Source organism: Castor canadensis, chromosome 2, assembly GCF_047511655.1.
Source record: "Castor canadensis chromosome 2, mCasCan1.hap1v2, whole genome shotgun sequence".
Classification (NCBI taxonomy): domain Eukaryota; kingdom Metazoa; phylum Chordata; class Mammalia; order Rodentia; family Castoridae; genus Castor; species Castor canadensis.
In genome coordinates this window covers 60236267-60254796 of record NC_133387.1, presented here as the reverse complement: position 1 = coordinate 60254796, position 18530 = coordinate 60236267, and positions in this window count along the sequence as shown.

The following is an 18530-nucleotide window of genomic DNA, read 5'->3' as shown; positions in this document are numbered from 1 at the left end:
GTGGTACATGCACTACTGGGGAAGCCAGGACAAAGGATTTTGGTTTGAGGCCAGCCTAGGCAAAAATAAATAAGTAAATAATAATGAGTCCTCTGTGTCAAAAACCAATCCAGGGATGGTGGGGCATGTCTATAGTATCCCCTAGCTACTTGGGAGGCCAAAGTAGGAGGAAGCTGTCTAAGGTCAAGATGCTATCTGAAATCCAAACTAAAGTGAAATGGCCTGGGTGGTGGCTGAAGTGGTAGACTGCGCTTGCTCCAGACCTTGAGTTTAAGTCCCAATATCTCGAGGAAAAAAAAACAGGTCTTGCCTGGGGGTGGGGGGGTTGGAGGGGTGGGGTTTGATACCAGTGGGGCGGGGAGAGGGAGAGGAAAGGGGGTATGAGGGTGAATATGGTATAAAGACAGTGTGCACATGTATGTAAATGGAAAAACAAGAACTGCTAAAACTATTCCAGGAATGGGGGGGGTGATTAGGGAGAATTGTGGAGGGGATGAATTCAAGTATGATATAGTTGATACATTTTGAGAACTTTTGTAAATGCCACAATGTACTCCCACCCAGCACAACAATAAAAAAGAAAAAAACAGACCTGAGGTGTGGAGTATATTACTTTTTGCTTACCTCTGGTGATCCAAGTGTTCATGCTGCATTCATTTTGCTATCCACCACACTTGTTGGAAAGTCTTGACATCACTGTGTTACTGACCATGCTCCTGAATTGTCCCACACTGTAATGAAGTCTCTGGCTTCATTACAGATTAAAGGTGCTTTTAAAGAAGGTAGATTTTTCTATAAGTAAAACTTGTAGGTAAAAAGTAAAGGAAACCAGACTTTTTTTTTTTTTTTTGTCACTGCAGAGAAAGGTTGTAAACATAACAGCAATTACTGATATAAATTTAGGGCAAAATAAATCTAGGATAAACCAGAGAAATACAAGGATAGTAAGCAAATGTATTATTGGGTCCCACATTTTCAGAAGTTTTACTGACATGTTAAAATCTATTTAAAATTATATATTTATATTTCTTTTTCATCACAGTTGTTTTCTCTCTATTGAAGTCATAGCTAGCATTACTTTTAGAATACATTAAGCATACTAACTACTCTTAAAATTGTTTTATCTAATCCTTACAATAAACTTAAGAATTAGTATAATTCCATTTTTACATTTGAGTATAGTTAAGTAAATTATTTTGTATTTAAATAAAACTATTCGAAGTCCCCAAGGAACAAATATTCAGATGTGAGCTTCAAATACATTGGTCCACAGGTTGGACTCAACGTCTGTAATCATGTTCAGTATTCTAATGGCCAAAATTAATCTAAGACCAATGTGTAAGAGAGGCTTAATAATAACACACAAAGTAAGCTGGGCTCAGTGGAACCTGCCTGTATTCCCAGCTACTTGGAGCCCTGAGGCAGGAGGATCGTGAGTTCAAGATCCATCTGGGCAACATAGCGAGACTGTCTCAAAACAAACATGAAAGTAAACCAATATATAAATAATTTAAAATCTTCCAGGTCAATAATGGAATATTCCAATGAAATAAACTACCAGTTATGCTATTATTTCACTGTGTCTTGCTAGCACATTCTCTTTCTTCTGTCTAAATCACAATAATAGTTTCCTCTTCTGCAAATTACCTTTATACTCCTTACGTGTTAAACTGGTTTTATAAATTCCAAAATTTGTGTCAGGAGAGAATTTGATAAGAAGGAAAATTTTGCAAAGAGAATACTTTAAATGTCACAACGTCCATAATTACTTAAATATAGATGGATGTTCATTGATACATAGTATCATTCTAAATCTGCATAAGATTAAATCTTTTGTATGCCACGTAATCTGGATCGATTAAATGGAAAAGTGTACAATAGTGTATTTTATTAAAGACTACTTAGTTAAACACACACACACATTTCTTTTTCAAAAGCCCATATTTCTCAACCACATGTAATGTCTGCAAAAAGGTAAATTGTCAATAGCTGATCTGGTTTTGTGCTCTGCAGATCATTAATAAATGCAGTTTTCCTGGCCTTGTGATTTCATTAAGTGCCTGGCACATGTCAGCTGCCACCGTGTTAGCTGCTAGTCCTCTTTTAGCCTCAGTTTAGTTACATGCCTCATTTCAAGTCCCAGGTGAGTCACTTACTAAATTTGTTATCAATGGCTAAAGATAATTAGTCTAATGCCTCAGTTTTCCTACCTCCAAAATGGGATGCATATGTGCCAGGTACTGTGCTAAATACTTCCTGAGTATTTTCTCACTTACTCTTCCCTCTTCCCCGGTGGAAGGGAAGGTATGTACATCTAAGGGGTACACATTGTTTATTGTCACTAGTTAGGATAATAAAACCAAGACTTAGTTATGGCAAGTAACTCAGTTTAAGTTGACTTATTAACAACATGTGCCTCTATGGTTTTTCGTAGGTTGAGGTTCAGTACTGGAGATTGAATTCAGTACTTGCTTGATAGGCAAGTGCTCTACCTTGAGCCATGACCTCAGCCTTTTTTTGTTATTTTTTAGATAGTGTCTAGTGTTTTGCCTGGAGCCATTCTGGACCATAATCCTCTTACTTAGGCCTCCCACCTAGCTGGGATTACAGCAGTGGATCATTATACCAGTTTAACAAAGTGTGACTATAAGCCACCAACTGTCTAGGTATCAAGTACTATTAGCAAACAATATTCCACATGAAATGAGATCCAGATTTCCAAAATTCCTTTCAACTTTAAAATTTGATTATTCTATTTGTCTGAATTCTTTGGTGGTCATCATACTCCTATGCAGTTTTTAACCTTCTACATCTAAGAGAGAGCAACCATGTTCTTTGGCATTGTTTATCTTTCCTATGCAACTATAGATTTTTGCTCTTTCCCATCTTTTTCATTCTGCCCTATAAGTGGCTATCTTCATTGATAGGACTTACTACTGAATAATTTATGTTGACTACCCTTAATGTAGGAAATACTGCAAAATTCATTTTAAATTGGAATCAGATAGAACACAATATGATTCAAGTAGCCATGATGGCCTACTATCAAAATTATCAGAGTAGATCTATCCATGCAAAGACCTGAACCTTTGCTGTTCCATATGGTATCCACAAACAGTGTGGCTACTAAATCCAATGTTAATCAATTCGGGATGTAATACACATGTGCATGGAAGCACTGCTAGGAATCTCTCTGCATAGCTATCCTTGTCTCAACTAGCAAAAACGTTTTGTCTTTCTTATTATTGCTTATGTCTTCTCTTCAACAAAATTGGAGAAGAGGGCAGAACAGGTTCTGCCTGGGAACGAGGGGGTGGGGAAGAGAGGGAGGGGGCAGGGGGGAGAGATGGCACAAACAATGTATGCACAAATGAATAAATAAACAAAAAAAATCAAAATTAAGTAAAACTAACATTAAACTTCCTGCATTACGTTCAGTAGCCGCGTGAGTGTGGCTACGAGCTCCCAGAGTGGGCAAGGCAGGTGCAGATTTTCTATCAGTGCAGAAAGTTCTATTACATAATGTTGATCTGCTCTAAGATTATTGGTACAAATGTCATCAAACTATGGTGGGCTCAACCAGAGAGGCAAAACAAAACAATGACTGTTAATGTAAAAATATAGAAGTAGTAAAAGTTATGTGTATGTTGCTCTCATTTTAATTAGAAACCATCAACCTCCTTTCAGTTCGTTTTCATATAATATGAACAAGGATAACTGTCTTCCTGAAGATAAAGTAGCAGTGACAGAAGATAGCTGATTGCTCAGAAGATAACTCAAGTTCTCAATGCAGACACAACCCAGGGAAAATGGCCATGAGGGCAATGTTTTTAGAAAGTTATTTTTCCAAAACACCTGTCTATGAAGGGATGTGATATAATCCATACAGTCAAGTCTCTGAGTACAGTGACAACTCTGTCTTTTATATAAGAAAAATGGCCTAATTGAAATCAAGTGACAGGATTTTAGGACACATTATACCCTTATATTGTTTTTTTTAACTTAATTCAAAATTGATTAACCACTAAAAGGATTATAATAGTCACTCAAATAAATCACAGACTCGGCCACGTCCCATGAATTTTACCACACCCCCAGGAACGCTGTTGCAGAATTTTGGTGAGACCACAAGACCACGTCCAAGAGAATGACAAGAGTTAAAAGGAGGGTAAGATTGTCACAGGCATAAAAACGGCAGGGCTATTTTTTCCTCTAGGAATTCGCCATGTGTACTTCTGCAAAAATAATTTTTCATACAGTTCACTAATATCTACAAAACAATGATACCATAGTACATGTTAAAAGAAATTCTTCTATAATTAGAAGGACAGTCATGACTTGAATTGCATTTTGTCTCTGGGGAGTAAAGAGAAGATGGGAGTTGAGAACACCAGGAAATCTGAGCTAAAACTAAACTCTTATGCTGCATTTTCAGTTTTCTTTTCTGAACCCAGAGGGACCAGTCTCTGAATCCAGGGTGTCTAGTTAAGTACTAAACATCACCTTGTGTTCAGGGGGCAGCTTTTATGTATTTCCAGGTGTTGGCCGCTTTGTTAAATCTGGAGTGCCCCACACTTATAAAGTGTAAGCACACCACACCTGACACACTGGATTCTGACATGTTAGTATAATGCATGGATTTGCAGAATCTACTTCATTTTTCTACATTTAGAATCCAGTGATGATACAATTATTAGTATTAGAATACCGAAATGTTCAAATGAAGGAGTTTTCAAAGAAGCTGTTGAATCCATTCATTTTGCAGCTTAAAAGCCATGTAATAAAATGAAGGTTCTCCTTTTACAATATGTACATGTTGCACGTTTATGGTGGCCTGGGGGATATGTGAGGGCAACTCCATTTACCAGATGGCACTCAGTGCTAGGAATTACCTTGTAGTCTTGGGAGAAAAAGGCTCTGCCTTGTGGAGCACTGCTTAATGTGTATCTTTATAATATACTGCATTGGTCACAGTTCATCTGTTGTATTACCCTACTTGTGAATTACTTAAAGAACTATTTAAATAAAGATATGATAGTGTGGTTCCATATAATGTTAATCTTGGTAGATTTTGAAATGGCTGAATTTATATCTGGTTTATGATTATAAGGAAGCACTGTTTAGGTTTTGGTTTTTGTTTTTTTTTTTTCTTTTTGAGGAGCTAATCTTTTAATTTATTTATTTTTATTGTACTAGGATTTGAACTCAGTGCTTTATGCTTACTAGGGAGGAGCTCTACTGCTTAAACTATACCCTGGTCCTAAATTCTTAATCTATGAGCCTATGAATACTCATCATAAACAGCAGGGATCTTGGCAGCCATCTTATCTTCCTCAAGTTTAGGAATATTTGCCCTCCCTGGGCCCATGCAGACATTTTGAGCTAAGGGACTATCAAATCTACCAGAAATATTGCTGTTCTATAGTCAAGGAGCATTGAATGCAAAGAGACAAATCCACAGTCCCTGAAACAGCCCGCCATCTTTAATTATTTAATCTTGCTCTATTCATATGTTTTTACAATTCACAACAATGTTAGGGAGAAAGCAAAAGTACAGGAAATGCAAAGTGTAAAGCACTGATGAAATATGTTGCACAATGCTTTAATCTAATCCAGAAAGAAGGGAGATAAACAGAATGAGCCAAATATTGCCACAGTGCAGCTCTAAACCAGAATTATGCCACATACACTGACTAGGTGAGAGCATTACCAGAGCACCCACTGTGGAGAGCATCAAATAGCAGTTTCTTTTTAAACACTTCGTGGAATTGGCATGCAGCACAGTGGTAAAATGCCTGCTTAGCATGGGTTCAATTCCCAGCACTACAAAGGAAAACAAAATAAAACAAAAGAATTAAAGAATCTCTACTTTCTTTGCCTGGATAGAAGAAAAAATTTCTGAAATTTGCTGAATCTTTTTTGTATGGTTAATTCATTAATTTATTATTTGTGTATAATAGTAGAGGTTAAAGCTTTCTCTTTTAAAAGTAAAGTAAAATATGTTTTCCTATCATCTCTGTCAAGCCCCAAATCATTATTTGTCCTAGCATTTCTTACATCGAAAGATGGAGTGATATTTTTCCATGTATTTTTTTTTCTGTTTTTTTCCTCAGAAGCAACTTCTTAACTTTTCAAGGGCTATTACACCTTACAACTCTCTTGAGTGTTACTCATCAGGAGAAAACCTTATATCTTGCTTAATATTTAGTTTGGGATTTCAGCATAATAGATAGTGTTAATGTCCTGCCATTTGATATTTCTGTGCATTTATTTCCTTAGTAATGTAAACAGTGAGATAGTGCAATGTTCAGACCAGCTGATCCAAGTCTTAATCATCTGACTTACTAATTGAGAAAACTTGTATAAATTAAACTACTATATTCATTTGCAAAATTACTGTAATAAGGATTACAGCCATTATGAAAAATTATACCTATCATATAATTGTTAATTATAGTAATGATCAATGAATAAGCATTCCAAACACAAAAGGGCATATATAGGGGCATAATATAATTTTAGCTGTTATTACTGTTGTCGTTAATACTAAAACACTTAAGATGTTTCAGACCTCATTTGAAAATGCAGAGTGGAGATATGATCTTGGTATAGTGATGTTAGGAAACCCCTTACTGCTTAACAATTATTTAATCCAAAGTGTCTGCTAACATACTATAACAAATTTTAAAATTTCGTATGCATCCATGTATTAAGCAATGGAAAGAATCAGAAAAGGCCACAGGATTGAATCTTGTAAAATATTACAGTAAATTCACCATTTGGTTCTAGCACACAGATATAAACACACATATATACACACATGCATATGTATACACACATACGAATGTCAAAGTAAAATCTTTTCATCAAAACCAGTGCAAGGAGTTCTGAAGAAAGAGATCTTACCATATAATAGACTGCTAGCTTTTTAAGTAACTCATGACTTGTCGATTGATAAAAGAAGAAATTGAAACTGAAAGCAGAGTCCTACTTTTCCAGAGCTCTTAAAGATTCTCTGATCCACATCTTTGTAGGTAGATTTAAGACAAAACCCAAGAACCATGCCCATTGATGCTGTGTTGAGATTGTGTTCAGCTCTAACAAATACCATGCTAAATAATGCATGATTTATTTATAATAGCAAAACTTAAGAGCCATTACCATACATTGACATTAGAATTCATTTTTAGAATTATAACAACATTCAATAACATAGATAAGCATATATTTATCAATTCCGGATTGAAATTTGTATGTCTTTTGACTTGAAATTACATTTGCTATTTCTGTAGCCTAACAAAGTCATGCAGGTTTATATACAAGTGATGTCTATTTCCATAAACCTAAATGCACTTTCCTTATGTCTTTACTTCATGCATCTTTCTATTCATTCATTGATTCAAAACAAATGGAGTACTCTGCTGAGTGCTAATGATGCCACAGTGATTTTATATGTTGTAAAAAGCAGACAATGACTCCCAAAGATGTCCATGCCCTAATCTCTGAAAACAATAATTATGACACCTTACCTCGCAAAAGAGACTTTGCATACATGTGATTAAAAAAGACTTCAAAATGGGAGATTATCCTGCTAGATTTGACAGTTTTCCATCCCCATAACAAAGAAATCTGAGACAATCAACTTAGGACAAAAGGGTTATTTTGGATGCCAGTTTTGATGGCTATTAGCACCATTGCTTTGGGCTTGTGGCAAGGTAGCACATCATGCTAAGAGAGTGTGGCAGCACAAAACAGCTCATCTCATGACCAGGAAGCAAAAAAAAAAGAGCAAGGAAGGGTCAAGGTCTCACAGCCCACTTCCAAGACACACTGCCAATGACCTGAAGGCATTCCACCTGGCCCCATCTCTTAAGATGCCACCATCTCCTCATGGTGCCACCTTGGAGAGTCAAGCCTTTATCACATGGACCTTTGGGGGACACTTAAGATCCAAACTGTAGCACCTTGGTTATCCATGTGGGTCTATCAAGTGAGTCCTCCAGAACAGAGAACCTTTCCCCAATTGTGTTCAGAGACGTGTGTAATGAGTGAGGAAGGCTCAGAGGAATACAAAGTTGCTGGCTTTGAAAAGGGAGGAAGTGAGTCACACATTGAGAGATGTGGGTCTCTAAATGCTGAGAGTGGCTAGGAAAGCTTCCCCTGGACTCCAAAAATGAACCTTGCACTGTAGTCACCTTGATTTTATCCCAGGAGACTTATGCCAGATTTCAGAACTACACTGACAATTATGTTGCTTTTAGCCACCACGGTTGTAGTAATTTGATCCAACAGCAAAAAAAACCTGATAGATATGTATGTCTTACCTCTTTGCATATTTTGTTTTTGAAAGGCTGGAGTTTCAAGGTAGGAGCTGGTCTTTCCATATTACCTATTTCTATGCTTTGCTCTTAGTAAATATTAAGAGAAGTCTTTACTGAATGATTGTTATAATAAGGAAGTTTTGCTTTGTTTGTTTGTTTGTTTGTTTTTGTTTTTAAGAAACTATTTGTACTGACCAGGTTGTGATGGCAATCCTAACCTCATAGTGGTTTCTGCTTTCCCCTGTGCAATGATGCATTAACTGCTCTCTGAAAAAACATTTTGCAATATGGTGTTTATTCAAGTAATCAGGAGAAAGCCCCAAAATTACACTTGACTTTGCAGGAAGATTAGCAAACAATGGCGCTATTTTGAAAGACAGAGATCTGTATCTTTGAATAGGGAAGTTGCAAAACTGACTTTTCCTTTATCTATTCAGATTCCTTAGGAAGGAAGACTTTACAACTAGTGTTATCCTTGCTAGATATGCTTTTATATGTCTGGCAGTCCTCCAGTCTAAGTTTATCTGATACCTTAAGACTTCCCAGAGCCTCCTCTAGGATGTAGATCCAAAGATCTTGTGCAAAATGTAATAGAAAATTGATATAGCGGAGTGAAAAAGTCAAACAATTTATGTAAAAACAGGAAAAAAAGTGGTTATAAGAATTGCACAAAGTCTGTCAAAACAGATGAGTTTTATTAAAAATCATGGCCACATCTTCTAGGACCTGTGGGTGCAAAAAGGGTGATTGAAAGTATTTTTATTCCCTCTCCTTACCTTGTTGGCCCATTTAATATGCCTTGGATGACTGTCGTATTTACACATCTTATTACAAATATAAATCATATGTTAAAACTTACTCCAATTTTTGCACCTGCCAGGAAATGACATTAAGTGCCCAATGTACTAAATAGATATGAAGTCATATAAAGAAATAGGAGACAAATTTCCCATCCATAGGAGGAATTGCCTTCTACCAATAAGCCTAGCAATAATACCCTGTCTAGAGCCACTAGAGATTATATAAGTATACATACTTAAAATTAATTCAAGTTTTATATGTTCAATTTAGTACTTCTAGTCTTTGTATTTCTCTTTTTTTCTCCCTCAATTTTACCCTTGTGTTTGGGCACTACCATGACTAGTCAGTAATAATCATCTTTTTCCACTTATTTATATGATCTTCATTGTATTCTCCAATTTAAAAGTCACTAGAAATACCATCTTTTTAATTTAAGAAATGTGCATGGAAAATCCTTAGACTAACTCCCAGTGATCTGGCTGCAAATAATTTAAATGAATTAGCATCAGACTGTAAGCAAAAATAACCATTTGTTGAAATCACTATTCTAAGCACATTCTGTATCTGATGCTTTTAAAGTATGTTTTAAAAGTCTTCATGAACAATGGATTAAATTGGAAATTATAGTAAGACACAAATTAGACAATTTATCATGTATTATTCTACTATATTAGATAAACACTTCATAACACCAGATCTCTATCTTTCTAATAATAAATGTTATTTCGGAATTAAAATATTACTCACAGTTAACTAATTTCTACATGATTAAAATATAATAAAGTGAATAAATAAATAAATAAAAACTTCTTGACAAACATATGGATAGGTGTTATTTGTATCTCCACTTAACAGATGAGTACTGCGTTTAACTACAAATAGCTCATGTATGTTAAGACTGGAACCCAAACATTCTACTTCTGGAACCAAACTACTAACTTCTAGAAGAAAAGGAGTAAAGGACAGATGGCTTAACAGCCCATGAGTGGTAAATACGATTTCCTTCTCCTTTGAACTTGAGTTCAATGTGGAAAATGGGGAGAATCCTATCCATTCTTAATTCAGTAGACTTCTCTCCATCTGGTAGGTGGGAATATGAGTCAAGCATCTCAATCGTTCCTCAGGACTATCCTACCCTCATATGCCTCTCTATTACTTTCTATTTTTTCTATTAGTGTTTTTAGGTTTCTGGGATACCGAAATAAAACATTGGTTATAAAATTCTGGCTTGCTCATCACTATTAACACTTTCAACTAATAGTCATTCATCCTCTTTTTTCTGCAAAGACAGGAAGTCCATCATCATTTTAGGCAGATCTTTCTGTTGTTGAGCTGTTGTACTGTTACAAAATTCTTCTTCATATTAATATGAAATCTATCACTTTATGACTCTCTTACAGTTGTGATTCTGTCTCCCAGAGCCAAAAAACCCCACAATGGTTCCCTTCCAAATGTATAAAATGTATACTGCTTCATGTGATTCATTCACTCCAGTCCTTTAATTGCTCATTCTCACCTGTTTCTTAGGTTTAAATGCCATCTTTAGCCACAAAGTCCAGAAGAAAAGAGAACATCATAAACACGATCCAATCCAACAAGAGTGAAACTCTGCTTATTTGTAGTAAAAAAAAAAACCCAAAGACATGTCAGCTGCTTATATGAATAAGAAATATCAGTGCTTATAATGCAGAATCTGTCATCTCTTGACAAGCCACAATATATCCGGAATGGGGAAGGAGCTTTGTATAACATCATATCATTTAATCCCTATGACAATCCCCTGAGGTGATTACTGTGGAAAGCCAAGCATACTATTTCTATCCAGATGCAAATTTTCCTTCTCTTCATTTTGTCCACTGTGATCTCTCAGTGCCCACTTACTGTCATTTACTCAACAATCTCATGAACTTCTTTTACATACTTTGTGGATATTTAGGACCAATAAAATAGCAAATGTGCATAAATAAATTTTATAGCAGTATTAAAGTGATGTAGTAAAACCATTCCCACACAATAAATCCTCATAAATGCAATAATTTCAAAGTATTATTTTCCCACAAAAGTTTTTCTTTAACTCATGCTTATAAGGTTATGTCAGCTCATACAGTTATGTATTATTTGATTATGTAATATTGACAGGTAAGCATTTAGTCATAGAATTATTAGCTGTTTTTCTAAACTGAAATCTAACATAATTAAGAAAAAATACCTATCATTGTCAAAAAAGTTATTTGGAATGTGAAAATAGGAACAACTATGCAAAAGTACCCATAAATCACAAAGAAAAGTCTTTGAAACATTTCAAAATAGAGATCCTTGTTTTTCATCTGGAATAAAATTTAATTATAATACCATTAAGATCAAGACTAACTGTCCAGTAATGTGTTTTAAATTAACTAAATGACACCTTACACTCTTTTCATATGTATTCCAAGAACCCTGATCTTCATAGTTCACAAAAATATAAACAGACTTGTCAGACCTCACTAAATTTATTAAGATTTGGCAGAATGCCCATGCCAAAAAAAAAAATTGTATTTTGGGAGGAAGTTTAAAATGAGTAAGAAAAATAACTTCTTGAAATCAACCAGCAGGGCAAAGCAGGTTGCAGTCACTGGTGAAATAATGAGTTCCTTTAGTATTTATCTCTCATATACTTAGCCATTCCATTCTTTAAAAACAGAGTTCTAAAAGAGATTGGCTGAATTCTGCATTCTGTTCAGTCTGATAGATACCAAATCTCACTGAGGTAAATTTGTGTCATTAGAATGAGGGAGAAAGAAGAAAAGAACATTACAAGATGATGCTCTGCTTACACTGAGGCCTTAAATTAATTTTTCTCCTGCAATTTTTGTTTTGCTAGGGTTCAAACGCAGGGCCTTGTGGATGCTACTCAAGCTACCCTACCAACTCAGCTATATCTATACCCTGGGTCTTCAATTTATGTAGTACTTCATGAATCATCCTTGTAATATATCGCTTAGGTAATATTAGACATAAATTATTTGACCATGGTTACTTCAAAATAAGTAATAAAACAATAGTTAAGAAGTATTTCATAATATTTATGGAAATAAAACACATTTAAATCACCATTATTTAATTTTCATATTTTATGTACTTTGACTTGCATTTTATTTACCCATAACAAAAATATTTATGAAAAGGAGTAGACATATAAACAGACTTTCACATATTCAAATGTATGCAGAGAAGTTATAAATGATAAATTCACAAATATAGTTGATAGTTTGGTGTCATTATTTAAGTTAATCGGCCAGTGACTAATTTCTTAACCCCATATCATAGTATCATTATGCATAATTTCCATATGGTTTCCATGGTATTATACTATATATTTTCACTGTGTGCTTTTCTTTTTGTCATTCATTGGGTCAGTTTTGTTCCCATGCACTGTATATTGGACTACTCTCTAGAGGTCAGTCTTTTATTTTATTCTTATACACAAACACTTTCCCTCAGACTCTGTCATTGTCAAAGTTCAATTCCTTAATGGCAAGTAATGTTTCATTAAATTGTGAATCCTCAGAATTTAACTAGAGAACCACATAACTTCATTCACATTATATACATTCATTCCTTCTTTCATCCCATTTTTTTCTTTAAGAATTTAGTGAGTGCCTATAGCTTTAAGCTCTGAAGAGACAGTGGTGAGAAGATAGGCAAAGGTCCCCAGTTATCTGCAGATGATATTTTAGTGATAAAATATCAAACAGTAAATAAGTGATTAAGATGACTTCAGAAAATAATAAGTGCTATAAAGATTGCAAAACAGAGTCATGGGTCTGGTAAGATAGAAAATTTGGACTAGTCTAGGGAAGGCTAAGAGGGAAAGGGAGAATAGTCAAGACTAGAATGATTTTAGAAAATAAGAAACAATAATTCCAGACAAAAGGATTTGCAAGTGTGATCTAAAGGCTGTATTTTCAGAATAAGCCTGTCCCTGATTCACCCTCTCAAGTATCTCCAGTCCCTCTAATGTCAATAAGCATTTGAACGTGAATGCAGAGTGAGTTTAATGCACCATATTACTAACTTCCTTTTTATTTTTTTTTTACTTTCGAGCAATAACTTATTTTTTTTTTATTCTTGTGCTGAATGGGGGTACACTGTGGCATTTATAAAAGTTCTTACAACGTATGAAATGTATCGTACTTGAATTTACTCCCTCCACCACTCTCCTTAACTTCCCTTTTAAATTTGCTAACCCTTTTTAACTTTATAATATTTTGTGTGGCATTACCATTTGCTAAAAATCATGGGATTCAGGAGCTTGAATTAGCACATCCTTCCTTTACACACATACACACACAATTAGTCAATATTCTTTTGACTAACAGGAGATGCTCCCCCCTCTCTTCTCACTTTCCTGTATGTGTCAACCTAGACCGATTACACGACTTCCTTAAGACATGGTTTCTCATCTGAAAAACAGAGGCAATACTTCTACAGGTAACATAATTCTAGTGAAAGTAGCATGAGTTTTGGAAAGAGGCAAACAGATTGAAAAATCTGGTGCATCAAGTGTTATCTATGGCCTTTGAAATGTGGCGACTTACTTTAGTCTTAGTTTCTGTGTTTCATAAAAAGGAAATGCATAAAGAGAACTGTTGTACTTGCTTCATAAGACTTATAAAATGTAAAGGCATACAAAGAGCATAGCATAAGTATTTAATGAGTGTGTTAAATAATCAGGCTCTTTATTGATGTTATAAAATAGTTTAACTTTTTTTCTGTTTTTCTTTTCCTTATATTTTCAATGTCACCACCTGCTTTAAGTGCTTATCTTTCCCTCCTTGATTTTTTTCTCTTATTTTTACATATAGCTATAGTCTGAATATGTGTTCCTGCTCTCCAAATTCGTTTGTCTAAATCATAACCTCCAAAGTGATTGTATTAGTAGATAGAACTTTAGAGGTGCTTAGATCAATGAATCTGACACTCTTATGAACAAGGATTAGTGTCCTTATAAAAGACACCCCAGAGAGATTCCACCTACCCACTACCATGTGATCAGTGGGCAGGGAGGCACCCTCTGTAACCCAGGAAGCTGTTCTTCACAAGACACTAAGTATGCCAACATTTAGATCTTAAGAGTTCCAGCCTCCAGAGTTGTGAGAAATAAATTTCTGTTGTTTATGAACCACCCAGTTTAAGCTATTTTATTACAGTACCTCAAATGAGTTAAGATCCTTAATGAAGAGTTCAGAGTTCTTCTGCCTTTCACTCTCTCATATTAAGCACAATGAAATTGGGAATCAGGGGATGGAGCCTGGTGCTTTTGCCTGGAATAGATTCTAAAAGGCAAGAATTGTGGTCAAGAACAAAATCTTGGCAGTGGGAATACTGATTCTTGCCCTTCACTGCTGGTCCCTTGGGAATGAATGCCTACATCCAGTGTATAGTGAAAGTAAGGTTCCAACCGCCCTACATGGAAAGGAGATCTGTCTCCATCAAACTGTGATCTCTTGGAGGTCAAAGTCACAACTCCTTTACCTGAGTATGAACAATGTTTAGCACAGTTTCTGAAACCTCATAAGCGCTTAATAAATGTGTGTGTTTATTTTCATAAGATGCTGACATAATTGTGAGTGAATTTCCAAATGAAAGAGCGCTATCAGTGAACATGAAACCACCAAAACCTCATTACACTGCCCATGACTGAGTTTCTAAGGGTACAGAGGTTCACACGGAGAAATCTGTGACCACTGGCATCGTGTTGCTCGAGTGGCTGGTTATTCTGAAAGGATTGCCATCACTGAGCCAATTGGGAGACCAGTCCTCAGCCTAGTCTTACAAACCCCTCACCCACACAATCAGGAATCTGGCAGTTTCCCTTGCAGACTTTGCCAACCGAGTGTCCAAAATATCATAGAGCAGGTCATAGCCCTCAAAGATCAAGAAAGGGTTTCTTTTGAAGCCATTCCTCCCTACTCCTGAAAGTTGCAGAAAAATGGGGTGGGGGGGTTGGATTGTATGCTTTATTTCTTTTGGGGTGCTTTTTAGTTTTGTGGGGTTTTTTCTTTTCTTTTTCTTTTGTTTTCAAACAAGTTCAAGGCCAGAGAAGTGTATCACCCATAAAGTAACCCCAGCACTTCATGCCAGAGGAATGTCTGACAAAATGAGTGGTTTCAAATGCAACAGCTTGCTGACCAAGTTCCCAGCTTGCAGTCTCCCTGGAATCTGCAGTCTCCCTGGAATCTGCAGTCTTGGATTAGACCTCTGCAGAAAGCTTCTTACTCGGTGCCTCTGCCATTCCCATTGTCTATTTCAATCCTATGAACCCTCCACACAAGGCAAACTAATTTTGATGACAAGATGTGTGTGCATACTAAAATCTATTTTATTTGATTTCTTTTGAATATATATATTTTAGGAATGTAAGAAGAAAGTGGCGAAGTTTCTTTAAAAGTCCAAATTCAAAACACAGCAGAAGGAACACAGGAAGTTGTACTGAGTAATTGAAGTGATTACATGCAAAGCGCTCTCCCATAATCAGTGAGTTTCAAAGAAGGATAGAAGGTGATTGACAGTGTTGGCCACCCTTGAGACTACCTCCTGATTGGAGGGAATAATTACAAGCAGGGAGAAAGAGACCTAGTACTCTGCATCTCTTTTATTTTCAGATTTAATCTGGGAGAAGAAAATAAGTTATAGTAGAAAATAAGGTTTGGAAAGCTTAGAAATTTCCTTTTGGGGAAACAAGAAAGCAGGAAACCTTGCTATACCAACCACAAGGGGCTTTCCTCTATTTTTTTTTTTTAATTCATTTACTGAGCACCTTTTTTTTTTAAAAAAAACAACTTTTTACTTCAGATTGTAGGATGGATCAAAGGATGTTATGTTAGAGAAACCAATTATGTGATCTGTAAACCTATAAACAGATATAAATTGTCATGGATACTGACATTTCAAGAAAAATAATTGGAGCAAAATGACAAGCTATGATTCCAGAACAAGCACATTGTCTTTCTTCTGAAGTGTGCATCTATATACATTGTGGCACGAAGAACAGCAGAGGAATTGCAGTGGAAATAAGCATGGAGATACTTGACTCCAAGAATTCTGGAGCCTCAAAGAAGCACTTGAAAGCCATTGGCCTGGAAGAAGATGGCCATGAACCCAAGTCTGCTTTGGGTGCTCTTCCCCTCAGAAGAAGCTGGGCTGTTTTCTTACTGTCTTGGAAATGCTTCTTTCTTCCCTCTATCTTGGTCTTCTTCTCCAATTCTCTTACCTGCAATTCTTAATCTTCCTTTTTTTTTTTTTCCAAAAAACTAATTCCAAAGTAAAAATAAAAAAACCTGCCAACAAACCTGAAGATCCCTAATTCACACATATCTGTGATTCCCAATTGACTTTAACAACTACTAAAATATACCATTCACTTGCATAATGTTTTCGTATCACTCATTCCAAGAATAAATTTCTCATATATCAAGAAACCCATGAGATAAGTATTCATGGGTTTTTTCTTTCTTTCTTTCTTTCTTTCTTTCTTTCTTTTTGGAGACTTTATTACAAGAGTTCAGCCTCTGAACTCTATTACAAAGAGTCAGCTTTGAAGGACTTTAATGATTCTACCACTTAATTGTCACACTTATAAGGAAGCAACTGACCATCCATATACTTTAACCTCTTCATATACAAAATGACAATAAACTAATATATACCCTAAGTGGTTGCTTTAGAAGTTAAATGAAATAACAAATGTTAAATATATAACACAGTGCTGGAAACATGTTGAGTATTCAATAAATTTCAGCTACTATTACTACTATCAATGTTATAATTATTTACTCAGGAAAGTCTCACAGAGTGGAATTCTGTTGAATAAAAATTAGAATAGGTCTATGTTCCACATTCTTTCCCAAGAAGAGAAATGGAAACTTTTCAGAATGTCCACCCATTTGCAAGAATGCATTGCCATGGCCAAATGTGAGGGAACTAGAAAATCCTGAATGAAACTGGCTAAGCAGAAAGTATATTAGACTAAACAACAATCTGCGTGATGAAGGCAAATAAGATCTTACTGTTGAAAGGATTGGCTTTGAAATTCCTAGTCATCCATGGTCAAGTTGGATGAGCAGAAAATGATGTATCACAGCTGCCTTCCTCACACTACTGCTATGTTGAAAGTATTTTCTTATGACAGGCTTCATATCAACAGTATGTAGTCTTACCTCAGTATTCTATTCCATTTTATGATCAAATCATTTTAGAGGACTTTAATGGCTTTTATAAATGTATTATAGGTAGCAGAATTTAATTCATCTAGAAAGAAGTGCAGAATTCAGATTCATTCAGAGACATAAATGCACAGCTGCTCTCAGTGTAGAGACTGGACCATTAGTTATGCTGTGTCTATTATTGTGATAACAGAGTGATAAACTATGAAATGTTGAACAAAACTCTAGGTTGCCACCAAACAGAAAATATGGTGACATCTATGAAATGAAACATGCACAATTAAGAATTGTGCACAATGAAGAATCTTACAAAGATTCCTCCTTTTGGTCATGTTTAAGTAAATTTTTTCATCTTGCAAATTTTTCTAATTCAGTTGACCTAGCAATCTTGGTAACTGAAAAATGCTGGCCATTGTCCTGACACCAACATATGAGTAAATATTACTATTTTATAAATAACTGATATGTTGATTATTTCACCCCATGTGTGACATATATGATAAGAGCAAAATATAGAATCCCCTTTTAAAAATGTAAGCTATACGAATTGTATAATCTGCTGAAGATGTCTGCGATCATAAGAGTAAGCACATTTCTAAGGCTAAATATATATTAGACAAAGCAGGAGCAGAATAGAAGAGAAATAACTGTTAGTTCTTCAGTTATTCTCATGTTTTTAGAAGCCAAAGAATCATGGATAGAATTAAAATGATAAATTTTGTTGAATTCCTTCTATTGCCCTAAATGGTTATAATCTTCTGGTATGCAAAAAAAAAAAAAAAAAAAAAAAAACCTATTACCCTATTGAGCTCTTTTAAAGTGCCAGAAATGACTCAAAACACTTCATACCATTAATAATGCAATTAAGTATATTATCTCCCATTTTGCAGATGAATAAACTGTGGCTTAGAAATGTTAAGCAATTTTTCTTAATTATAGGATTTATCTGATCCTAGATAATTTGTTTTAGCAGCCTACTGCTTACCATGAGAAGAGAAATGGAATAGGGCACATGTTTTTGTGAAATTCTTAGCTGTTTGATGACAAAAAGGAAATTTTCATTCAAGTTTGAACAATTGTTATTCATGCTCAAGAGAAAATTTAGTCATTACTGATAAGCTGATTTTTCTTCAGTCCTTAAATCACACTTGCATTGAGTGTACATTAGGGAAAAGTTTTGAACATCACACTTGAATTCATA